At 34.6% G+C, this 26,443-nt stretch overlaps 6 non-coding genes across 6 annotated transcripts; all 6 read right to left on the bottom strand.

The window, feature by feature from the left end:
* Positions 1 to 5,125: 5,125 nt before the first annotated feature.
* TRNAN-AUU (transfer RNA asparagine (anticodon AUU)) lies at positions 5,126 to 5,199 on the bottom strand. Its single transcript has one exon. It is a non-coding gene; the product is annotated as a tRNA-Asn (tRNA).
* A 1,095-nt stretch (positions 5,200 to 6,294) lies between these two features.
* Positions 6,295 to 6,368, bottom strand: TRNAN-AUU (transfer RNA asparagine (anticodon AUU)). The gene has a single exon. It is a non-coding gene; the product is annotated as a tRNA-Asn (tRNA).
* A 2,264-nt stretch (positions 6,369 to 8,632) lies between these two features.
* Positions 8,633 to 8,706, bottom strand: TRNAN-AUU (transfer RNA asparagine (anticodon AUU)). The gene has a single exon. It is a non-coding gene; the product is annotated as a tRNA-Asn (tRNA).
* A 1,095-nt stretch (positions 8,707 to 9,801) lies between these two features.
* TRNAN-AUU (transfer RNA asparagine (anticodon AUU)) lies at positions 9,802 to 9,875 on the bottom strand. Its single transcript has one exon. It is a non-coding gene; the product is annotated as a tRNA-Asn (tRNA).
* A 2,265-nt stretch (positions 9,876 to 12,140) lies between these two features.
* Positions 12,141 to 12,214, bottom strand: TRNAY-AUA (transfer RNA tyrosine (anticodon AUA)). Its single transcript has one exon. It is a non-coding gene; the product is annotated as a tRNA-Tyr (tRNA).
* A 2,261-nt stretch (positions 12,215 to 14,475) lies between these two features.
* On the bottom strand, positions 14,476 to 14,549 carry TRNAN-GUU (transfer RNA asparagine (anticodon GUU)). The gene has a single exon. It is a non-coding gene; the product is annotated as a tRNA-Asn (tRNA).
* Positions 14,550 to 26,443: the final 11,894 nt, after the last annotated feature.

Below are 26,443 nucleotides of genomic sequence, written 5' to 3'. Positions count from 1 at the left end.
AAAGCAGCAAGGATGCAGTGGCGTTAATGTTTCCTGGTGTCAACTTGTATTATTTCAGTAGACATTGAAATGAGGATGCATCTTGCTGCCTTTCCAATGAAGCAAGTTTAATTTAGTAATAGGTGAAAAACCATCCTTACAAAGGTGTTAATCAGAGACTTGGCTTTGTGGACACTTTTCAGAGAACAAATTTGTTAGCATAAAAATAAAGCCAGAAAATGAAGAGCTGTTTAATCACTCGATTGGATTTTTCTGCCAGCATATTTTTTTTCTCTGCAACCCACTGCTAAATTGTGCTTCCTAGCTGTTTTTTATAAAATCACTGAATCAAATCTAACTCTGATTACATCAGAGAAGGCCATGTACCCTACACCATAAGAGGAGGTTTGAAATTTTGACTTGTCTACTTAAATATCACCAAAATCTGATCACAAGGTTAACTACGTCCCTGGGTGGGATTGAACCACCAACCTTTTGGTTAATAGCCAAACACACTAACTGATTGCGCCACAGAGACACTTTGCAAAAGTCCATACTGACAAAGGCTAATAAGCATTCATCTAAAACGTTTCCTAGAAAAACTTTAAAAAGTCAATAATCTGGAGAGTTTTTGTAAGATGTTTCTTCCATCAACCAACGAAGAAACACATTGGTACTTTCCCATGATAAGTGAGTGCTTCAGGATCTCTTGCACTTACATGTGCAGCAGAGTACTGCAATGGAAGCATGCTGGGCCCATAACCCAGAGGTAGGCAGATTGAAACTATCCTCTGCTATATGCATTTTTTTGTTTGTTAATTAAAGTAATCCAAAACTGGGATTGATATTTTGGCTCTTTTATTTTTACTTAAAGTACAATAACTTTTACCATTTTAATTTGTTTTAATAGTATATTGACAGTATAGTTTTCTTTCAAAAATCCACTTAATTTTCTTTACCCTGTTATTAAAATGGTAATTGACAAAAAAACTACATTGTCACCAGAAGAGCAATACAAAATGTACAAGTGATATATTAAAATCATCTTTCCAGCTTGAATTTCAATGATGCATTGGGGCAACAATTTTGTGAGAAACATCTTCACCCTTAAATAAAGATTTTCGTAATTCCTTACCTGTGTGCTAATTAGATATCACCTTGTTTTCACATTAAACAGACTTCCACATGAGAAAGCAGCAAGGATGCAGTGGCTTTAATGTTTCCTGGTGTCAACCTGTATTATTTCAGTAGACATTGAAATGAGGATGCATCTTGCTGCCTTTCCAATGAAGCAAGTTTAATTTAGTAATAGGTGAAAAACCATCCTTACAAAGGTGTTAATCAGAGACTTGGCTTTGTGGACACTTTTCAGAGAACAAATTTGTTAGCATAAAAATAAATTCCAGAAAATGAAGAGCTGTTTAATCACTCAATTGGATTTTTCTGCCAGCATATTTTTTTTCTCTGCAACCCACTGCTAAATTGTGCTTCCTAGCTGTTTTTTTATAAAATCACTGAATCAAATCTAACTCTGATTACATCAGAGAAGGCCAGGTACCCTACACAATAAGAGGGGGTTTGAAATTTTGACTTGTCTACTTAAATATCACCAAAATCTGATCACAAGGTCAATTACGTCCCTGGGTGGGATTGAACCACCAACCTTTTGGTTAATAGCCAAACACACTAACCGATTGCGCCACCGAGACACTTTGCAAAAAGTACATACTGACAAAGGCTAATAAGCATACATCTAGAACGTTTCCTAGAAAAATATTAAAAAATCAATAATCTGGAGAGTTTTTGTAAGATGTTTCTTCCATCAACCAATGAATAAACACATTGGTACTTTCCCATGATGAGTGAGTGCTTCAGGATCTCTTGCACTTACATGTGCAGCAGAGTACTGCAATGGAAGCATGCTGGACCCATAACCCAGAGGTAGGCAGATTGAAACTATCCTTTGCTATATGCATTTTTTTTTGTTAATTTAAGTAATCAAAACTGGGATTGATATTTTTGCTCTTTTATTTTTACTTAAAGTACAATAACTTTTACCATTTTAATTTGTTTTAATAGTATATTGACAGTATAGTTTTCATTCAAAAATCCACTTAATTTTCTTTACCCTATTATTAAAATGGTAATTGACAAAAACAAACTACATTGTCACCAGAAGAGCAATACAAAATGTACAAGTGATATATTAAAATCATCTTTCCAGCTTGAATTTCAATGATGCATTGGGGCAACAATTTTGTGAGAAACATCTTCACCCTTAAATAAAGATTTTCGTAATTTCTTACCTGTGTGCTAATTAGATATCACCTTGTTTTCACATTAAACAGACTTCCACATGAGAAAGCAGCAAGGATGCAGTGGCTTTAATGTTTCCTGGTGTCAACCTGTATTATTTCAGTAGACATTGAAATGAGGATGCATCTTGCTGCCTTTCCAATGAAGCAAGTTTAATTTAGTAATAGGTGAAAAACCATCCTTACAAAGGTGTTAATCAGAGACTTGGCTTTGTGGACACTTTTCAGAGAACAAATTTGTTAGCATAAAAATAAATTCCAGAAAATGAAGAGCTGTTTAATCACTCAATTGGATTTTTCTGCCAGCATATTTTTTTTCTCTGCAACCCACTGCTAAATTGTGCTTCCTAGCTGTTTTTTTATAAAATCACTGAATCAAATCTAACTCTGATTACATCAGAGAAGGCCAGGTACCCTACACAATAATAGGGGGTTTGAAATTTTGACTTGTCTACTTAAATATCACCAAAATCTGATCACAAGGTCAATTACATCCCTGGGTGGGATTGAACCACCAACCTTTTGGTTAATAGCCAAACACACTAACCGATTGCGCCACCGAGACACTTTGCAAACAGTACATACTGACAAAGGCTAATAAGCATACATCTAGAACGTTTCCTAGAAAAATATTAAAAAATCAATAATCTGGAGAGTTTTTGTAAGATGTTTCTTCCATCAACCAATGAATAAACACATTGGTACTTTCCCATGATGAGTGAGTGCTTCAGGATCTCTTGCACTTACATGTGCAGCAGAGTACTGCAATGGAAGCATGCTGGACCCATAACCCAGAGGTAGGCAGATTGAAACTATCCTTTGCTATATGCATTTTTTTTTGTTAATTTAAGTAATCAAAACTGGGATTGATATTTTTGCTCTTTTATTTTTACTTAAAGTACAATAACTTTTACCATTTTAATTTGTTTTAATAGTATATTGACAGTATAGTTTTCTTTCAAAAATCCACTTAATTTTCTTTACCCTATTATTAAAATGGTAATTGACAAAAAAAACTACATTGTCACCAGAAGAGCAATACAAAATGTACAAGTGATATATTAAAATCATCTTTCCAGCTTGAATTTCAATGATGCATTGGGGCAACAATTTTGTGAGAAACATCTTCACCCTTAAATAAAGATTTTCGTAATTTCTTACCTGTGTGCTAATTAGATATCACCTTGTTTTCACATTAAACAGACTTCCACATGAGAAAGCAGCAAGGATGCAGTGGCGTTAATGTTTCCTGGTGTCAACCTGTATTATTTCAGTAGACATTGAAATGAGGATGCATCTTGCTGCCTTTCCAATGAAGCAAGTTTAATTTAGTAATAGGTGAAAAACCATCCCTACAAAGGTGTTAATCAGAGACTTGGCTTTGTGGACACTTTTCAGAGAACAAATTTGTTAGCATAAAAATAAAGCCAGAAAATGAAGAGCTGTTTAATCACGCAATTTGATTTTTTTGCCAGCATATTTCTTTTTCTCTGCAACCCACTGCTAAATTGTGCTTCCTAGATGTTTTTATAAAATCACTGAATCAAATCTAACTCTGATTACATCAGAGAAGGCCAGGTACCCTACACCATAACAGGGGGATATGAAATTTGACTTGTCTACTTAAAGATCACCAAAATCTGATAACAAGGTCAATTAGGTCCCTGGGTGGGATTGAACCACCAACCTTTTGGTTAATAGCTGTACATACTAACTGATTGCGCCACAGAGACACTTTGCAAAAGTCCATACTGACAAAGGCTAATAAGCATTCATCTAAAACGTTTCCTAGAAAAACTTTAAAAAGTCAATAATCTGGAGAGTTTTTGTAAGATGTTTCTTCCATCAACCAACGAAGAAACACATTGGTACTTTCCCATGATGAGTGAGTGCTTCAGGATCTCTTGAACTTACATGTGCAGCAGAGTACTGCAATGGAAGCATGCTGGGCCCATAACCCAGAGGTAGGCAGATTGAAACTATCCTCTGCTATATGCATTTTTTTTTTTTGTTAATTAAAGTAATCCAAAACTGGGATTGATATTTTGTCTCTTTTATTTTTACTTAAAGTACAATAACTTTTACCATTTTAATTTGTTTTAATAGTATATTGACAGTATTGTTTTCTTTCAAAAATCCACTTCATTTTCTTTACCCTATTATTAAAATGGTAATTGACAAAAACAAACTACATTGTCACCAGAAGAGCAATACAAAATGTACAAGTGATATATTAAAATCATCTTTCCAGCTTGAATTTCAATGTTGCATTGGGTCAACAATTTTGTGAGAAACATCTTCACCCTTAAATAAAGATTTTCTTAATTCCTTACCTGTGTGCTAATTAGATATCACCTTGTTTTCACATTAAACAGACTTCCACATGAGAAAGCAGCAAGGATGCAGTGGCGTTAATGTTTCCTGGTGTCAACTTGTATTATTTCAGTAGACATTGAAATGAGGATGCATCTTGCTGCCTTTCCAATGAAGCAAGTTTAATTTAGTAATAGGTGAAAAACCATCCTTACAAAGGTGTTAATCAGAGACTTGGCTTTGTGGACACTTTTCAGAGAACAAATTTGTTAGCATAAAAATAAAGCCAGAAAATGAAGAGCTGTTTAATCACTCGATTGGATTTTTCTGCCAGCATATTTTTTTTCTCTGCAACCCACTGCTAAATTGTGCTTCCTAGCTGTTTTTTATAAAATCACTGAATCAAATCTAACTCTGATTACATCAGAGAAGGCCATGTACCCTACACCATAAGATGAGGTTTGAAATTTTGACTTGTCTACTTAAATATCACCAAAATCTGATCACAAGGTTAATTATGTCCCTGGGTGGGATTGAACCACCAACCTTTTGGTTAATAGCCAAACACACTAACCGATTGCACCACAGAGACACTTTGCAAAAGTCCATACTGACAAAGGCTAATAAGCATTCATCTAAAACGTTTCCTAGAAAAACTTTAAAAAGTCAATAATCTGGAGAGTTTTTGTAAGATGTTTCTTCCATCAACCAACGAAGAAACACATTGGTACTTTCCCATGATGAGTGAGTGCTTCAGGATCTCTTGCACTTACATGTGCAGCAGAGTACTGCAATGGAAGTATGCTGGGCCCATAACCCAGAGGTAGGCAGATTGAAACTATCCTCTGCTATATGCATTTTTTTGTTTGTTAATTAAAGTAATCCAAAACTGGGATTGATATTTTGGCTCTTTTATTTTTACTTAAAGTACAATAACTTTTACCATTTTAATTTGTTTTAATAGTATATTGACAGTATAGTTTTCTATCAAAAATCCACTTAATTTTCTTTACCCTGTTATTAAAATGGTAATTGACAAAAAAACTACATTGTCACCAGAAGAGCAATACAAAATGTACAAGTGATATATTAAAATCATCTTTCCAGCTTGAATTTCAATGATGCATTGGGGCAACAATTTTGTGAGAAACATCTTCACCCTTAAATAAAGATTTTCTTAATTCCTTACCTGTGTGCTAATTAGATATCACCTTGTTTTCACATTAAACAGACTTCCACATGAGAAAGCAGCAAGGATGCAGTGGCGTTAATGTTTCCTGGTGTCAACTTGTATTATTTCAGTAGACATTGAAATGAGGATGCATCTTGCTGCCTTTCCAATGAAGCAAGTTTAATTTAGTAATAGGTGAAAAACCATCCTTACAAAGGTGTTAATCAGAGACTTGGCTTTGTGGACACTTTTCAGAGAACAAATTTGTTAGCATAAAAATAAAGCCAGAAAATGAAGAGCTGTTTAATCACTCGATTGGATTTTTCTGCCAGCATATTTTTTTTCTCTGCAACCCACTGCTAAATTGTGCTTCCTAGCTGTTTTTTATAAAATCACTGAATCAAATCTAACTCTGATTACATCAGAGAAGGCCATGTACCCTACATCATAAGATGAGGTTTGAAATTTTGACTTGTCTACTTAAATATCACCAAAATCTGATCACAAGGTTAATTATGTCCCTGGGTGGGATTGAACCACCAACCTTTTGGTTAATAGCCAAACACACTAACCGATTGCACCACAGAGACACTTTGCAAAAGTCCATACTGACAAAGGCTAATAAGCATTCATCTAAAACGTTTCCTAGAAAAACTTTAAAAAGTCAATAATCTGGAGAGTTTTTGTAAGATGTTTCTTCCATCAACCAACGAAGAAACACATTGGTACTTTCCCATGATGAGTGAGTGCTTCAGGATCTCTTGCACTTACATGTGCAGCAGAGTACTGCAATGGAAGTATGCTGGGCCCATAACCCAGAGGTAGGCAGATTGAAACTATCCTCTGCTATATGCATTTTTTTGTTTGTTAATTAAAGTAATCCAAAACTGGGATTGATATTTTGGCTCTTTTATTTTTACTTAAAGTACAATAACTTTTACCATTTTAATTTGTTTTAATAGTATATTGACAGTATAGTTTTCTATCAAAAATCCACTTAATTTTCTTTACCCTGTTATTAAAATGGTAATTGACAAAAAAACTACATTGTCACCAGAAGAGCAATACAAAATGTACAAGTGATATATTAAAATCATCTTTCCAGCTTGAATTTCAATGATGCATTGGGGCAACAATTTTGTGAGAAACATCTTCACCCTTAAATAAAGATTTTCGTAATTCCTTACCTGTGTGCTAATTAGATACCACCTTGTTTTCACATTAAACAGACTTCCACATGAGAAAGCAGCAAGGATGCAGTGGCGTTAATGTTTCCTGGTGTCAACCTGTATTATTTCAGTAGACATTGAAATGAGGATACATCTTGCTGCCTTTCCAATGAAGCAAGTTTAATTTAGTAATAGGTGAAAAACCATCCCTACAAAGGTGTTAATCAGAGACTTGGCTTTGTGGACACTTTTCAGAGAACAAATTTGTTAGCATAAAAATAAAGCCAGAAAATAAAGAGCTGTTTAATCACTCAATTGGATTTTTCTGCCAGCATATTTTTTTTCTCTGCAACCCACTGCTAAATTGTGCTTCCTAGCTGTTTTTATAAAATCACTGAATCAAATCTAACTCTGATTACATCAGAGAAGGCCAGGTACCCTACACCATAACAGGGGGTTTGAAATTTTGACTTGTCTACTTAAAGATCACCAAAATCTGATAACAAGGTCAATTAGGTCCCTGGGTGGGATTGAACCACCAACCTTTTGGTTAATAGCCGTACATACTAACTGATTGCGCCACAGAGACACTTTGCAAAAGTCCATACTGACAAAGGCTAATAAGCATTCATCTAAAACGTTTCCTAGAAAAACTTTAAAAAGTCAATAATCTGGAGAGTTTTTGTAAGATGTTTCTTCCATCAACCAACGAAGAAACACATTGGTACTTTCCCATGATGAGTGAGTGCTTCAGGATCTCTTGAACTTACATGTGCAGCAGAGTACTGCAATGGAAGCATGCTGGGCCCATAACCCAGAGGTAGGCAGATTGAAACTATCCTCTGCTATATGCATTTTTTTTTTGTTAATTAAAGTAATCCAAAACTGGGATTGATATTTTGTCTCTTTTATTTTTACTTAAAGTACAATAACTTTTACCATTTTAATTTGTTTTAATAGTATATTGACAGTATTGTTTTCTTTCAAAAATCCACTTCATTTTCTTTACCCTATTATTAAAATGGTAATTGACAAAAACAAACTACATTGTCACCAGAAGAGCAATACAAAATGTACAAGTGATATATTAAAATCATCTTTCCAGCTTGAATTTCAATGTTGCATTGGGTCAACAATTTTGTGAGAAACATCTTCACCCTTAAATAAAGATTTTCTTAATTCCTTACCTGTGTGCTAATTAGATATCACCTTGTTTTCACATTAAACAGACTTCCACATGAGAAAGCAGCAAGGATGCAGTGGCGTTAATGTTTCCTGGTGTCAACTTGTATTATTTCAGTAGACATTGAAATGAGGATGCATCTTGCTGCCTTTCCAATGAAGCAAGTTTAATTTAGTAATAGGTGAAAAACCATCCTTACAAAGGTGTTAATCAGAGACTTGGCTTTGTGGACACTTTTCAGAGAACAAATTTGTTAGCATAAAAATAAAGCCAGAAAATGAAGAGCTGTTTAATCACTCGATTGGATTTTTCTGCCAGCATATTTTTTTTCTCTGCAACCCACTGCTAAATTGTGCTTCCTAGCTGTTTTTTATAAAATCACTGAATCAAATCTAACTCTGATTACATCAGAGAAGGCCATGTACCCTACACCATAAGATGAGGTTTGAAATTTTGACTTGTCTACTTAAATATCACCAAAATCTGATCACAAGGTTAATTATGTCCCTGGGTGGGATTGAACCACCAACCTTTTGGTTAATAGCCAAACACACTAACCGATTGCACCACAGAGACACTTTGCAAAAGTCCATACTGACAAAGGCTAATAAGCATTCATCTAAAACGTTTCCTAGAAAAACTTTAAAAAGTCAATAATCTGGAGAGTTTTTGTAAGATGTTTCTTCCATCAACCAACGAAGAAACACATTGGTACTTTCCCATGATGAGTGAGTGCTTCAGGATCTCTTGCACTTACATGTGCAGCAGAGTACTGCAATGGAAGTATGCTGGGCCCATAACCCAGAGGTAGGCAGATTGAAACTATCCTCTGCTATATGCATTTTTTTGTTTGTTAATTAAAGTAATCCAAAACTGGGATTGATATTTTGGCTCTTTTATTTTTACTTAAAGTACAATAACTTTTACCATTTTAATTTGTTTTAATAGTATATTGACAGTATAGTTTTCTATCAAAAATCCACTTAATTTTCTTTACCCTGTTATTAAAATGGTAATTGACAAAAAAACTACATTGTCACCAGAAGAGCAATACAAAATGTACAAGTGATATATTAAAATCATCTTTCCAGCTTGAATTTCAATGATGCATTGGGGCAACAATTTTGTGAGAAACATCTTCACCCTTAAATAAAGATTTTCTTAATTCCTTACCTGTGTGCTAATTAGATATCACCTTGTTTTCACATTAAACAGACTTCCACATGAGAAAGCAGCAAGGATGCAGTGGCGTTAATGTTTCCTGGTGTCAACTTGTATTATTTCAGTAGACATTGAAATGAGGATGCATCTTGCTGCCTTTCCAATGAAGCAAGTTTAATTTAGTAATAGGTGAAAAACCATCCTTACAAAGGTGTTAATCAGAGACTTGGCTTTGTGGACACTTTTCAGAGAACAAATTTGTTAGCATAAAAATAAAGCCAGAAAATGAAGAGCTGTTTAATCACTCGATTGGATTTTTCTGCCAGCATATTTTTTTTCTCTGCAACCCACTGCTAAATTGTGCTTCCTAGCTGTTTTTTATAAAATCACTGAATCAAATCTAACTCTGATTACATCAGAGAAGGCCATGTACCCTACACCATAAGATGAGGTTTGAAATTTTGACTTGTCTACTTAAATATCACCAAAATCTGATCACAAGGTTAATTATGTCCCTGGGTGGGATTGAACCACCAACCTTTTGGTTAATAGCCAAACACACTAACCGATTGCACCACAGAGACACTTTGCAAAAGTCCATACTGACAAAGGCTAATAAGCATTCATCTAAAACGTTTCCTAGAAAAACTTTAAAAAGTCAATAATCTGGAGAGTTTTTGTAAGATGTTTCTTCCATCAACCAACGAAGAAACACATTGGTACTTTCCCATGATGAGTGAGTGCTTCAGGATCTCTTGCACTTACATGTGCAGCAGAGTACTGCAATGGAAGTATGCTGGGCCCATAACCCAGAGGTAGGCAGATTGAAACTATCCTCTGCTATATGCATTTTTTTGTTTGTTAATTAAAGTAATCCAAAACTGGGATTGATATTTTGGCTCTTTTATTTTTACTTAAAGTACAATAACTTTTACCATTTTAATTTGTTTTAATAGTATATTGACAGTATAGTTTTCTATCAAAAATCCACTTAATTTTCTTTACCCTGTTATTAAAATGGTAATTGACAAAAAAACTACATTGTCACCAGAAGAGCAATACAAAATGTACAAGTGATATATTAAAATCATCTTTCCAGCTTGAATTTCAATGATGCATTGGGGCAACAATTTTGTGAGAAACATCTTCACCCTTAAATAAAGATTTTCGTAATTCCTTACCTGTGTGCTAATTAGATACCACCTTGTTTTCACATTAAACAGACTTCCACATGAGAAAGCAGCAAGAATGCAGTGGCGTTAATGTTTCCTGGTGTCAACCTGTATTATTTCAGTAGACATTGAAATGAGGATACATCTTGCTGCCTTTCCAATGAAGCAAGTTTAATTTAGTAATAGGTGAAAAACCATCCCTACAAAGGTGTTAATCAGAGACTTGGCTTTGTGGACACTTTTCAGAGAACAAATTTGTTAGCATAAAAATAAAGCCAGAAAATAAAGAGCTGTTTAATCACTCAATTGGATTTTTCTGCCAGCATATTTTTTTTCTCTGCAACCCACTGCTAAATTGTGCTTCCTAGCTGTTTTTATAAAATCACTGAATCAAATCTAACTCTGATTACATCAGAGAAGGCCAGGTACCCTACACCATAACAGGGGGTTTGAAATTTTGACTTGTCTACTTAAAGATCACCAAAATCTGATAACAAGGTCAATTAGGTCCCTGGGTGGGATTGAACCACCAACCTTTTGGTTAATAGCCGTACATACTAACTGATTGCGCCACAGAGACACTTTGCAAAAGTCCATACTGACAAAGGCTAATAAGCATTCATCTAAAACGTTTCCTAGAAAAACTTTAAAAAGTCAATAATCTGGAGAGTTTTTGTAAGATGTTTCTTCCATCAACCAACGAAGAAACACATTGGTACTTTCCCATGATGAGTGAGTGCTTCAGGATCTCTTGAACTTACATGTGCAGCAGAGTACTGCAATGGAAGCATGCTGGGCCCATAACCCAGAGGTAGGCAGATTGAAACTATCCTCTGCTATATGCATTTTTTTGTTTGTTAATTAAAGTAATCCAAAACTGGGATTGATATTTTGTCTCTTTTATTTTTACTTAAAGTACAATAACTTTTACCATTTTAATTTGTTTTAATAGTATATTGACAGTATTGTTTTCTTTCAAAAATCCACTTCATTTTCTTTACCCTATTATTAAAATGGTAATTGACAAAAACAAACTACATTGTCACCAGAAGAGCAATACAAAATGTACAAGTGATATATTAAAATCATCTTTCCAGCTTGAATTTCAATGTTGCATTGGGTCAACAATTTTGTGAGAAACATCTTCACCCTTAAATAAAGATTTTCTTAATTCCTTACCTGTGTGCTAATTAGATATCACCTTGTTTTCACATTAAACAGACTTCCACATGAGAAAGCAGCAAGGATGCAGTGGCGTTAATGTTTCCTGGTGTCAACTTGTATTATTTCAGTAGACATTGAAATGAGGATGCATCTTGCTGCCTTTCCAATGAAGCAAGTTTAATTTAGTAATAGGTGAAAAACCATCCTTACAAAGGTGTTAATCAGAGACTTGGCTTTGTGGACACTTTTCAGAGAACAAATTTGTTAGCATAAAAATAAAGCCAGAAAATGAAGAGCTGTTTAATCACTCGATTGGATTTTTCTGCCAGCATATTTTTTTTCTCTGCAACCCACTGCTAAATTGTGCTTCCTAGCTGTTTTTTATAAAATCACTGAATCAAATCTAACTCTGATTACATCAGAGAAGGCCAGGTACCCTACACAATAAGAGGGGGTTTGAAATTTTGACTTGTCTACTTAAATATCACCAAAATCTGATCACAAGGTCAATTACGTCCCTGGGTGGGATTGAACCACCAACCTTTTGGTTTATAGCCGAACACACTAACCGATTGCGCCACCGAGACACTTTGTAAACAGTACATACTGACAAAGGCTAATAAGCATACATCTAGAACGTTTCCTAGAAAAATATTAAAAAATCAATAATCTGGAGAGTTTTTGTAAGATGTTTCTTCCATCAACCAATGAATAAACACATTGGTACTTTCCCATGATGAGTGAGTGCTTCAGGATCTCTTGCACTTACATGTGCAGCAGAGTACTGCAATGGAAGCATGCTGGACCCATAACCCAGAGGTAGGCAGATTGAAACTATCCTTTGCTATATGCATTTTTTTTGTTAATTTAAGTAATCAAAACTGGGATTGATATTTTTGCTCTTTTATTTTTACTTAAAGTACAATAACTTTTACCATTTTAATTTGTTTTAATAGTATATTGACAGTATAGTTTTCTTTCAAAAATCCACTTAATTTTCTTTACCCTATTATTAAAATGGTAATTGACAAAAAAAACTACATTGTCACCAGAAGAGCAATACAAAATGTACAAGTGATATATTAAAATCATCTTTCCAGCTTGAATTTCAATGATGCATTGGGGCAACGATTTTGTGAGAAACATCTTCACCCTTAAATAAAGATTTTCTTAATTCCTTACCTGTGTGCTAATTAGATATCACCTTGTTTTCATATTAAACAGACTTTTACATGAGAAAGCAGCAAGGATGCAGTGGCGTTAATGTTTCCTGGTGTCAACCTGTATTATTTCAGTAGACATTGAAATGAGGATGCATCTTGCTGCCTTTCCAATGAAGCAAGTTTAATTTAGTAATAGGTGAAAAACCATCCTTACAAAGGTGTTAATCAGAGACTTGGCTTTGTGGACACTTTTCAGAGAACAAATTTGTTAGCATAAAAATAAAGCAAGAAAATAAAGAGCTGTTTAATCACTCAATTGGATTTTTCTGCCAGCATATTTTTTTTCTCTGCAACCCACTGCTAAATTGTGCTTCCTAGCTGTTTTTATAAAATCACTGAATCAAATCTAACTCTGATTACATCAGAGAAGGCCAAGTACCCTACACCATAACAGGGGGTTTGAAATTTTGACTTCTCTACTTAAAGATCACCAAAATCTGATAACAAGGTCAATTAGGTCCCTGGGTGGGATTAAACCACCAACCTTTTGGTTAAAAGCCATACATACTAACTGATTGCGCCACAGAGACACTTTGCAAATTTCCATACTGACAAAGGCTAATAAGCATTCATCTAAAACGTTTCCTAGAAAAACTTTAAAATGTCAATAATCTGGAGAGTTTTTGTAAGATGTTTCTTCCATCAACCAACGAAGAAACACATTGGTACTTTCCCATGATGAGTGAGTGCTTCAGGATCTCTTGCACTTACATGTGCAGCAGAGTACTGCAATGGAAGCATGCTGGGCCCATAACCCAGAGGTAGGCAGATTGAAACTATCCTCTGCTATATGCATTTTTTTTTGTTAATTAAAGTAATCCAAAACTGGGATTGATATTTTGTCTCTTTTATTTTTACTTAAAGTACAATAACTTTTACCATTTTAATTTGTTTTAATAGTATATTGACAGTATTGTTTTCTTTCAAAAATCCACTTCATTTTCTTTACCCTATTATTAAAATGGTAATTGACAAAAACAAACTACATTGTCACCAGAAGAGCAATACAAAATGTACAAGTGATATATTAAAATCATCTTTCCAGCTTGAATTTCAATGATGCATTGGGTCAACAATTTTGTGAGAAACATCTTCACCCTTAAATAAAGATTTTCTTAATTCCTTACCTGTGTGCTAATTAGATATCACCTTGTTTTCACATTAAACAGACTTCCACATGAGAAAGCAGCAAGGATGCAGTGGCGTTAATGTTTCCTGGTGTCAACTTGTATTATTTCAGTAGACATTGAAATGAGGATGCATCTTGCTGCCTTTCCAATGAAGCAAGTTTAATTTAGTAATAGGTGAAAAACCATCCTTACAAAGGTGTTAATCAGAGACTTGGCTTTGTGGACACTTTTCAGAGAACAAATTTGTTAGCATAAAAATAAAGCCAGAAAATGAAGAGCTGTTTAATCACTCGATTGGATTTTTCTGCCAGCATATTTTTTTTCTCTGCAACCCACTGCTAAATTGTGCTTCCTAGCTGTTTTTTATAAAATCACTGAATCAAATCTAACTCTGATTACATCAGAGAAGGCCATGTACCCTACACCATAAGAGGAGGTTTGAAATTTTGACTTGTCTACTTAAATATCACCAAAATCTGATCACAAGGTTAATTACGTCCCTGGGTGGGATTGAACCACCAACCTTTTGGTTAACAGCCAAACACACTAACCGATTGCGCCACAGAGACACTTTGCAAAAAGTACATACTGACAAAGGCTAATAAGCATACATCTAGAACGTTTCCTAGAAAAACATTAAAAAATCAATAATCTGGAGAGTTTTTGTAAGATGTTTCTTCCATCAACCAACGAATAAACACATTGGTACTTTCCCATGATGAGTGAGTGCTTCAGGATCTCTTGCACTTACATGGGCAGCAGAGTACTGCAATGGAAGCATGCTGGACCCATAACCCAGAGGTAGGCAGATTGAAACTATCCTTTGCTATATGCATTTTTTTTGTTAATTTAAGTAATCAAAACTGGGATTGATATTTTTGCTCTTTTATTTTTACTTAAAGTACAATAACTTTTACCATTTTAATTTGTTTTAATAGTATATTGACAGTATAGTTTTCTTTCAAAAATCCACTTAATTTTCTTTACCCTGTTATTAAAATGGTAATTGACAAAAAAACTACATTGTCACCAGAAGAGCAATACAAAATGTACAAGTGATATATTAAAATCATCTTTCCAGCTTGAATTTCAATGATGCATTGGGGCAACAATTTTGTGAGAAACATCTTCACCCTTAAATAAAGATTTTCGTAATTCCTTACCTGTGTGCTAATTAGATATCACCTTGTTTTCACATTAAACAGACTTCCATGTGAGAAAGCAGCAAAGATGCAGTGGCGTTAATGTTTCCTGGTGTCAACCTGTATTATTTCAGTAGACATTGAAATGAGGATGCATCTTGCTGCCTTTCCAATGAAGCAAGTTTAATTTAGTAATAGGTGAAAAACCATCCTTACAAAGGTGTTAATCAGAGACTTGGCTTTGTGGACACTTTTCAGAGAACAAATTTGTTAGCATAAAAATAAATTCCAGAAAATGAAGAGCTGTTTAATCACTCAATTGGATTTTTCTGCCAGCATATTTTTTTTCTCTGCAACCCACTGCTAAATTGTGCTTCCTAGCTGTTTTTTATAAAATCACTGAATCAAATCTAACTCTGATTACATCAGAGAAGGCCAGGTACCCTACACAATAAGAGGGGGTTTGAAATTTTGACTTGTCTACTTAAATATCACCAAAATCTGATCACAAGGTCAATTACGTCCCTGGGTGGGATTGAACCACCGACCTTTTGGTTAATAGCCGAACACACTAACCGATTGCGCCACCAAGACACTTTGCAAACAGTACATACTAACAAAGGCTAATAAGCATACATCTAGAACGTTTCCTAGAAAAATATTAAAAAATCAATAATCTGGAGAGTTTTTGTAAGATGTTTCTTCCATCAACCAATGAATAAACACATTGGTACTTTCCCATGATGAGGGAGTGCTTCAGGATCTCTTGCACTTACATGTGCAGCAGAGTACTGCAATGGAAGCATGCTGGACCCATAACCCAGAGGTAGGCAGATTGAAACTATCCTTTGCTATATGCATTTTTTTTTGTTAATTTAAGTAATCAAAACTGGGATTGATATTTTTGCTCTTTTATTTTTACTTAAAGTACAATAACTTTTACCATTTTAATTTGTTTTAATAGTATATTGACAGTATAGTTTTCTTTCAAAAATCCACTTAATTTTCTTTACCCTATTATTAAAATGGTAATTGACAAAAAAAACTACATTGTCACCAGAAGAGCAATACAAAATGTACAAGTGATATATTAAAATCATCTTTCCAGCTTGAATTTCAATGATGCATTGGGGCAACAATTTTGTGAGAAACATATTCACCCTTAAATAAAGATTTTCGTAATTTCTTACCTGTGTGCTAATTAGATATCACCTTGTTTTCACATTAAACAGACTTCCACATGAGAAAGCAGCAAGGATGCAGTGGCGTTAATGTTTCCTGGTGTCAACCTGTATTATTTCAGTAGACATTGAAATGAGGATGCATCTTGCTGCCTTTCCAATGAAGCAAGTTTAATTTAGTAATAGGTGAAAAACCATCCCTACAAAGGTGTTAATCAGAGACTTGGCTTTGTGGACACTTTTCAGAGAACAAATTTGTTAGCATAAAAATAAAGCCAGAAAATGAAGAGCTGTTTAATCACGCAATTTGATTTTTTTGCCAGCATATTTCTTTTTCTCTGCAACCCACTGCTAAATTGTGCTTCCTAGATGTTTTTATAAAATCACTGAATCAAATCTAACTCTGATTACATCAGAGAAGGCCAGGTACCCTACACCATAACAGGGGGTATGAAATTTGACTTGTCTACTTAAAGATCACCAAAATCTGATAACAAGGTCAATTAGGTCCCTGGGTGGGATTGAACCACCAACCTTTTGGTTAATAGCCGTACATACTAACTGATTGCGCCACAGAGACACTTTGCAAAAGTTCATACTGACAAAGGCTAATAAGCATTCATCTAAAACGTTTCCTAGAAAAACTTTAAAAAGTCAATAATCTGGAGAGTTTTTGTAAGATGTTTCTTCCATCAACCAACGAAGAAACACATTGGTACTTTCCCATGATGAGTGAGTGCTTCAGGATCTCTTGCACTTACATGTGCAGCAGAGTACTGCAATGGAAGCATGCTGGGCCCATAACCCAGAGGTAGGCAGATTGAAACTATCCTCTGCTATATGCATTTTTTTTTGTTAATTAAAGTAATCCAAAACTGGGATTGATATTTTGGCTCTTTTATTTTTACTTAAAGTACAATAACTTTTACCATTTTAATTTGTTTTAATAGTATATTGACAGTATTGTTTTCTTTCAAAAATCCACTTCATTTTCTTTACCCTATTATTAAAATGGTAATTGACAAAAACAAACTACATTGTCACCAGAAGAGCAATACAAAATGTACAAGTGATATATTAAAATCATCTTTCCAGCTTGAATTTCAATGATGCATTGGGGCAACGATTTTGTGAGAAACATCTTCACCCTTAAATAAAGATTTTCTTAATTCCTTACCTGTGTGCTAATTAGATATCACCTTGTTTTCATATTAAACAGACTTTTACATGAGAAAGCAGCAAGGATGCAGTGGCGTTAATGTTTCCTGGTGTCAACCTGTATTATTTCAGTAGACATTGAAATGAGGATGCATCTTGCTGCCTTTCCAATGAAGCAAGTTTAATTTAGTAATAGGTGAAAAACCATCCTTACAAAGGTGTTAATCAGAGACTTGGCTTTGTGGACACTTTTCAGAGAACAAATTTGTTAGCATAAAAATAAAGCCAGAAAATAAAGAGCTGTTTAATCACTCAATTGGATTTTTCTGCCAGCATATTTTTTTTCTCTGCAACCCACTGCTAAATTGTGCTTCCTAGCTGTTTTTATAAAATCACTGAATCAAATCTAACTCTGATTACATCAGAGAAGGCCAAGTACCCTACACCTTAACAGGGGGTTTGAAATTTTGACTTGTCTACTTAAAGATCACCAAAATCTGATAACAAGGTCAATTAGGTCCCTAGGTGGGATTAAACCACCAACCTTTTGGTTAAAAGCCGTACATACTAACTGATTGCGCCACAGAGACACTTTGCAAATTTCCATACTGACAAAGGCTAATAAGCATTCATCTAAAACGTTTCCTAGCAAAACTTTAAAAAGTCAATAATCTGGAGAGTTTTTGTAAGATGTTTCTTCCATCAACCAACGAAGAAACACATTGGTACTTTCCCATGATGAGTGAGTGCTTCAGGATCTCTTGAACTTACATGTGCAGCAGAGTACTGCAATGGAAGCATGCTGGGCCCATAACCCAGAGGTAGGCAGATTGAAACTATCCTCTGCTATATGCATTTTTTTTTGTTAATTAAAGTAATCCAAAACTGGGATTGATATTTTGTCTCTTTTATTTTTACTTAAAGTACAATAACTTTTACCATTTTAATTTGTTTTAATAGTATATTGACAGTATTGTTTTCTTTCAAAAATCCACTTAATTTTCTTTACCCTATTATTAAAATGGTAATTGACAAAAACAAACTACATTGTCACCAGAAGAGCAATACAAAATGTACAAGTGATATATTAAAATCATCTTTCCAGCTTGAATTTCAATGATGCATTGGGTCAACAATTTTGTGAGAAACATCTTCACCCTTAAATAAAGATTTTCTTAATTCCTTACCTGTGTGCTAATTAGATATCACCTTGTTTTCACATTAAACAGACTTCCACATGAGAAAGCAGCAAGGATGCAGTGGCGTTAATGTTTCCTGGTGTCAACTTGTATTATTTCAGTAGACATTGAAATGAGGATGCATCTTGCTGCCTTTCCAATGAAGCAAGTTTAATTTAGTAATAGGTGAAAAACCATCCTTACAAAGGTGTTAATCAGAGACTTGGCTTTGTGGACACTTTTCAGAGAACAAATTTGTTAGCATAAAAATAAAGCCAGAAAATGAAGAGCTGTTTAATCACTCGATTGGATTTTTCTGCCAGCATATTTTTTTTCTCTGCAACCCACTGCTAAATTGTGCTTCCTAGCTGTTTTTTATAAAATCACTGAATCAAATCTAACTCTGATTACATCAGAGAAGGCCATGTACCCTACACCATAAGAGGAGGTTTGAAATTTTGACTTGTCTACTTAAATATCACCAAAATCTGATCACAAGGTTAATTACGTCACTGGGTGGGATTGAACCACCAACCTTTTGGTTAATAGCCGAACACACTAACCGATTGCGCCACAGAGACACTTTGCAAACAGTACATACTGACAAAGGCTAATAAGCATACATCTAGAACGTTTCCTAGAAAAACATTAAAAAATCAATAATCTGGAGAGTTTTTGTAAGATGTTTCTTCCATCAACCAATGAATAAACACATTGGTACTTTCCCATGATGAGTGAGTGCTTCAGGATCTCTTGCACTTACATGTGCAGCAGAGTACTGCAATGGAAGCATGCTGGACCCATAACCCAGAGGTAGGCAGATTGAAACTATCCTTTGTTATATGCATTTTTTTTTGTTAATTTAAGTAATCAAAACTGGGATTGATATTTTTGCTCTTTTATTTTTACTTAAAGTACAATAACTTTTACCATTTTAATTTGTTTTAATAGTATATTGACAGTATAGTTTTCTTTCAAAAATCCGCTTAATTTTCTTTACCCTATTATTAAAATGGTAATTGACAAAAAAAACTACATTGTCACCAGAAGAGCAATACAAAATGTACAAGTGATATATTAAAATCATCTTTCCAGCTTGAATTTCAAAGATGCATTGGGGCAACAATTTTGTGAGAAACATCTTCACCCTTAAATAAAGATTTTCGGAATTTCTTACCTGTGTGCTAATTAGATATCACCTTGTTTTCACATTAAACAGACTTCCACATGAGAAAGCAGCAAGGATGCAGTGGCGTTAATGTTTCCTGGTGTCAACTTGTATTATTTCAGTAGACATTGAAATGAGGATGCATCTTGCTGCCTTTCCAATGAAGCAAGTTTAATTTAGTAATAGGTGAAAAACCATCCCTACAAAGGTGTTAATCAGAGACTTGGCTTTGTGGACACTTTTCAGAGAACAAATTTGTTAGCATAAAAATAAAGCCAGAAAATGAAGAGCTGTTTAATCACGCAATTTGATTTTTTTGCCAGCATATTTCTTTTTCTCTGCAACCCACTGCTAAATTGTGCTTCCTAGATGTTTTTATAAAATCACTGAATCAAATCTAACTCTGATTACATCAGAGAAGGCCAGGTACCCTACACCATAACAGGGGGTATGAAATTTGACTTGTCTACTTAAATATCACCAAAATCTGATAACAAGGTCAATTGGTGGGATTGAACCACCAACCTTTTGGTTAATAGCCGTACATACTAACTGATTGCGCCACAGAGACACTTTGCAAAAGTTCATACTGACAAAGGCTAATAAGCATTCATCTAAAACGTTTCCTAGAAAAACTTTAAAATGTCAATTATCTGGAGAGTTTTTGTAAGATGTTTCTTCCATCAACCAACGAAGAAACACATTGGTACTTTCCCATGATGAGTGAGTGCTTCAGGATCTCTTGCACTTACATGTGCAGCAGAGTACTGCAATGGAAGCATGCTGGGCCCATAACCCAGAGGTAGGCAGATTGAAACTATCCTCTGCTATATGCATTTTTTTTTGTTAATTAAAGTAATCCAAAACTCGGATTGATATTTTGTCTCTTTTATTTTTACTTAAAGTACAATAACTTTTACCATTTTAATTTGTTTTAATAGTATATTGACAGTATTGTTTTCTTTCAAAAATCCACTTCATTTTCTTTACCCTATTATTAAAATGGTAATTGACAAAAACAAACTACATTGTCACCAGAAGAGCAATACAAAATGTACAAGTGATATATTAAAATCATCTTTCCAGCTTGAATTTCAATGATGCATTGGGTCAACAATTTTGTGAGAAACATCTTCACCCTTAAATAAAGATTTTCTTAATTCCTTACCTGTGTGCTAATTAGATATCACCTTGTTTTCACATTAAACAGACTTCCACATGAGAAAGCAGCAAGGATGCAGTGGCGTTAATGTTTCCTGGTGTCAACTTGTATTATTTCAGTAGACATTGAAATGAGGATGCATCTTGCTGCCTTTCCAATGAAGCAAGTTTAATTTAGTAATAGGTGAAAAACCATCCTTACAAAGGTGTTAATCAGAGACTTGGCTTTGTGGACACTTTTCAGAGAACAAATTTGTTAGCATAAAAATAAAGCCAGAAAATGAAGAGCTGTTTAATCACTCGATTGGATTTTTCTGCCAGCAAATTTTTTTTCTCTGCAACCCACTGCTAAATTGTGCTTCCTAGCTGTTTTTTATAAAATCACTGAATCAAATCTAACTCTGATTACATCAGAGAAGGCCATGTACCCTACACCATAAGAGGAGGTTTGAAATTTTGACTTGTCTACTTAAATATCACCAAAATCTGATCACAAGGTTAATTACATCCCTGGGTGGGATTGAACCACCAACCTTTTGGTTAACAGCCAAACACACTAACCGATTGCGCCACAGAGACACTTTGCAAAAAGTACATACTGACAAAGGCTAATAAGCATACATCTAGAACGTTTCCTAGAAAAACATTAAAAAATCAATAATCTGGAGAGTTTTTGTAAGATGTTTCTTCCATCAACCAACGAATAAACACATTGGTACTTTCCCATGATGAGTGAGTGCTTCAGGATCTCTTGCACTTACATGGGCAGCAGAGTACTGCAATGGAAGCATGCTGGACCCATAACCCAGAGGTAGGCAGATTGAAACTATCCTTTGCTATATGCATTTTTTTTGTTAATTTAAGTAATCAAAACTGGGATTGATATTTTTGCTCTTTTATTTTTACTTAAAGTACAATAACTTTTACCATTTTAATTTGTTTTAATAGTATATTGACAGTATAGTTTTCTTTCAAAAATCCACTTAATTTTCTTTACCCTGTTATTAAAATGGTAATTGACAAAAAAACTACATTGTCACCAGAAGAGCAATACAAAATGTACAAGTGATATATTAAAATCATCTTTCCAGCTTGAATTTCAATGATGCATTGGGGCAACAATTTTGTGAGAAACATCTTCACCCTTAAATAAAGATTTTCGTAATTCCTTACCTGTGTGCTAATTAGATATCACCTTGTTTTCACATTAAACAGACTTCCATGTGAGAAAGCAGCAAAGATGCAGTGGCGTTAATGTTTCCTGGTGTCAACCTGTATTATTTCAGTAGACATTGAAATGAGGATGCATCTTGCTGCCTTTCCAATGAAGCAAGTTTAATTTAGTAATAGGTGAAAAACCATCCTTACAAAGGTGTTAATCAGAGACTTGGCTTTGTGGACACTTTTCAGAGAACAAATTTGTTAGCATAAAAATAAATTCCAGAAAATGAAGAGCTGTTTAATCACTCAATTGGATTTTTCTGCCAGCATATTTTTTTTCTCTGCAACCCACTGCTAAATTGTGCTTCCTAGCTGTTTTTTATAAAATCACTGAATCAAATCTAACTCTGATTACATCAGAGAAGGCCAGGTACCCTACACAATAAGAGGGGGTTTGAAATTTTGACTTGTCTACTTAAATATCACCAAAATCTGATCACAAGGTCAATTACGTCCCTGGGTGGGATTGAACCACCAACCTTTTGGTTAATAGCCGAACACACTAACCGATTGCGCCACCGAGACACTTTGCAAACAGTACATACTGACAAAGGCTAATAAGCATACATCTAGAACGTTTCCTAGAAAAATATTAAAAAATCAATAATCTGGAGAGTTTTTGTAAGATGTTTCTTCCATCAACCAATGAATAAACACATTGGTACTTTCCCATGATGAGGGAGTGCTTCAGGATCTCTTGCACTTACATGTGCAGCAGAGTACTGCAATGGAAGCATGCTGGACCCATAACCCAGAGGTAGGCAGATTGAAACTATCCTTTGCTATATGCATTTTTTTTGGTTAATTTAAGTAATCAAAACTGGGATTGATATTTTTGCTCTTTTATTTTTACTTAAAGTACAATAACTTTTACCATTTTAATTTGTTTTAATAGTATATTGACAGTATAGTTTTCTTTCAAAAATCCACTTAATTTTCTTTACCCTATTATTAAAATGGTAATTGACAAAAAAAACTACATTGTCACCAGAAGAGCAATACAAAATGTACAAGTGATATATTAAAATCATCTTTCCAGCTTGAATTTCAATGATGCATTGGGGCAACAATTTTGTGAGAAACATCTTCACCCTTAAATAAAGATTTTCGTAATTTCTTACCTGTGTGCTAATTAGATATCACCTTGTTTTCACATTAAACAGACTTCCACATGAGAAAGCAGCAAGGATGCAGTGGCGTTAATGTTTCCTGGTGTCAACCTGTATTATTTCAGTAGACATTGAAATGAGGATGCATCTTGCTGCCTTTCCAATGAAGCAAGTTTAATTTAGTAATAGGTGAAAAACCATCCCTACAAAGGTGTTAATCAGAGACTTGGCTTTGTGGACACTTTTCAGAGAACAAATTTGTTAGCATAAAAATAAAGCCAGAAAATGAAGAGCTGTTTAATCACGCAATTTGATTTTTTTGCCAGCATATTTCTTTTTCTCTGCAACCCACTGCTAAATTGTGCTTCCTAGATGTTTTTATAAAATCACTGAATCAAATCTAACTCTGATTACATCAGAGAAGGCCAGGTACCCTACACCATAACAGGGGGTATGAAATTTGACTTGTCTACTTAAAGATCACCAAAATCTGATAACAAGGTCAATTAGGTCCCTGGGTGGGATTGAACCAACAACCTTTTGGTTAATAGCCGTACATACTAACTGATTGCGCCACAGAGACACTTTGCAAAAGTTCATACTGACAAAGGCTAATAAGCATTCATCTAAAACGTTTCCTAGAAAAACTTTAAAAAGTCAATAATCTGGAGAGTTTTTGTAAGATGTTTCTTCCATCAACCAACGAAGAAACACATTGGTACTTTCCCATGATGAGTGAGTGCTTCAGGATCTCTTGCACTTACATGTGCAGCAGAGTACTGCAATGGAAGCATGCTGGGCCCATAACCCAGAGGTAGGCAGATTGAAACTATCCTCTGCTATATGCATTTTTTTGTTTGTTAATTAAAGTAATCCAAAACTGGGATTGATATTTTGTCTCTTTTATTTTTACTTAAAGTACAATAACTTTTACCATTTTAATTTGTTTTAATAGTATATTGACAGTATTGTTTTCTTTCAAAAATCCACTTCATTTTCTTTACCCTATTATTAAAATGGTAATTGACAAAAACAAACTACATTGTCACCAGAAGAGCAATACAAAATGTACAAGTGATATATTAAAATCATCTTTCCAGCTATAATTTCAATGATGCATTGGGGCAACGATTTTGTGAGAAACATCTTCACCCTTAAATAAAGATTTTCTTAATTCCTTACCTGTGTGCTAATTAGATATCACCTTGTTTTCACATTAAACAGACTTCCACATGAGAAAGCAGCAAGGATGCAGTGGCGTTAATGTTTCCTGGTGTCAACCTGTATTATTTCAGTAGACATTGAAATGAGGATGCATCTTGCTGCCTTTCCAATGAAGCAAGTTTAATTTAGTAATAGGTGAAAAACCATCCTTACAAAGGTGTTAATCAGAGACTTGGCTTTGTGGACACTTTTCAGAGAACAAATTTGTTAGCATAAAAATAAAGCCAGAAAATAAAAAACTGTTTAATCACTCAATTGGATTTTTCTGCCAGCATATTTTTTTTCTCTGCAACCCACTGCTAAATTGTGCTTCCAAGCTGTTTTTATAAAATCACTGAATCAAATCTAACTCTGATTACATCAGAGAAGGCCAAGTACCCTACACCATAACAGGGGGTTTGAAATTTTGACTTGTCTACTTAAAGATCACCAAAATCTGATAACAAGGTCAATTAGGTCCCTGGGTGGGATTGAACCACCAACCTTTTGGTTAATAGCCGTACATACTAACTGATTGCGCCACAGAGACACTTTGCAAAAGTCCATACTGACAAAGGCTAATAAGCATTCATCTAAAACGTTTCCTAGCAAAACTTTAAAAAGTCAATAATCTGGAGAGTTTTTGTAAGATGTTTCTTCCATCAACCAACGAAGAAACACATTGGTACTTTCCCATGATGAGTGAGTGCTTCAGGATCTCTTGCACTTACATGTGCAGCAGAGTACTGCAATGGAAGCATGCTGGACCCATAACCCAGAGGTAGGCAGATTGAAACTATCCTCTGCTGTATGCTTTTTTTTTTTGTTAATTAAAGTAATCCAAAACTGGGATTGATATTTTGTCTCTTTTATTTTTACTTAAAGTACAATAACTTTTACCATTTTAATTTGTTTTAATAGTATATTGACAGTATTGTTTTCTTTCAAAAATCCACTTCATTTTCTTTACCCTATTATTAAAATGGTAATTGACAAAAAAAACTACATTGTCACCAGAAGAGCAATACAAAATGTACAAGTGATATATTAAAATCATCTTTCCAGCTTGAATTTCAATGATGCATTGGGGCAACAATTTTGTGAGAAACATCTTCACCCTTAAATAAAGATTTTCGTAATTTCTTACCTGTGTGCTAATTAGATATCACCTTGTTTTCACATTAAACAGACTTCCACATGAGAAAGCAGCAAGGATGCAGTGGCGTTAATGTTTCCTGGTGTCAACCTGTATTATTTCAGTAGACATTGAAATGAGGATGCATCTTGCTGCCTTTCCAATGAAGCAAGTTTAATTTAGTAATAGGTGAAAAACCATCCTTACAAAGGTGTTAATCAGAGACTTGGCTTTGTGGACACTTTTCAGAGAACAAATTTGTTAGCATAAAAATAAAGCCAGAAAATGAAGAGCTGTTTAATCACGCAATTTGATTTTTTTGCCAGCATATTTCTTTTTCTCTGCAACCCACTGCTAAATTGTGCTTCCTAGATGTTTTTATAAAATCACTGAATCAAATCTAACTCTGATTACATCAGAGAAGGCCAGGTACCCTACACCATAACAGGGGGTATGAAATTTGACTTGTCTACTTAAAGATCACCAAAATCTGATAACAAGGTCAATTAGGTCCCTGGGTGGGATTGAACCACCAACCTTTTGGTTAATAGCCGTACATACTAACTGATTGCGCCACAGAGACACTTTGCAAAAGTTCATACTGACAAAGGCTAATAAGCATTCATCTAAAACGTTTCCTAGAAAAACTTTAAAAAGTCAATAATCAGGAGAGTTTTTGTAAGATGTTTCTTCCATCAACCAACGAAGAAACACATTGGTACTTTCCCATGATGAGTGAGTGCTTCAGGATCTCTTGCACTTACATGTGCAGCAGAGTACTGCAATGGAAGCATGCTGGGCCCATAA

The sequence above is a fragment of the Pseudophryne corroboree genome, unplaced genomic scaffold (genome assembly GCF_028390025.1).
Source record: "Pseudophryne corroboree isolate aPseCor3 unplaced genomic scaffold, aPseCor3.hap2 scaffold_724, whole genome shotgun sequence".
Taxonomy (NCBI): domain Eukaryota; kingdom Metazoa; phylum Chordata; class Amphibia; order Anura; family Myobatrachidae; genus Pseudophryne; species Pseudophryne corroboree.
Note: the sequence above shows the minus strand (reverse complement) of the source record. Positions and strands in the feature narration are given on the sequence as shown.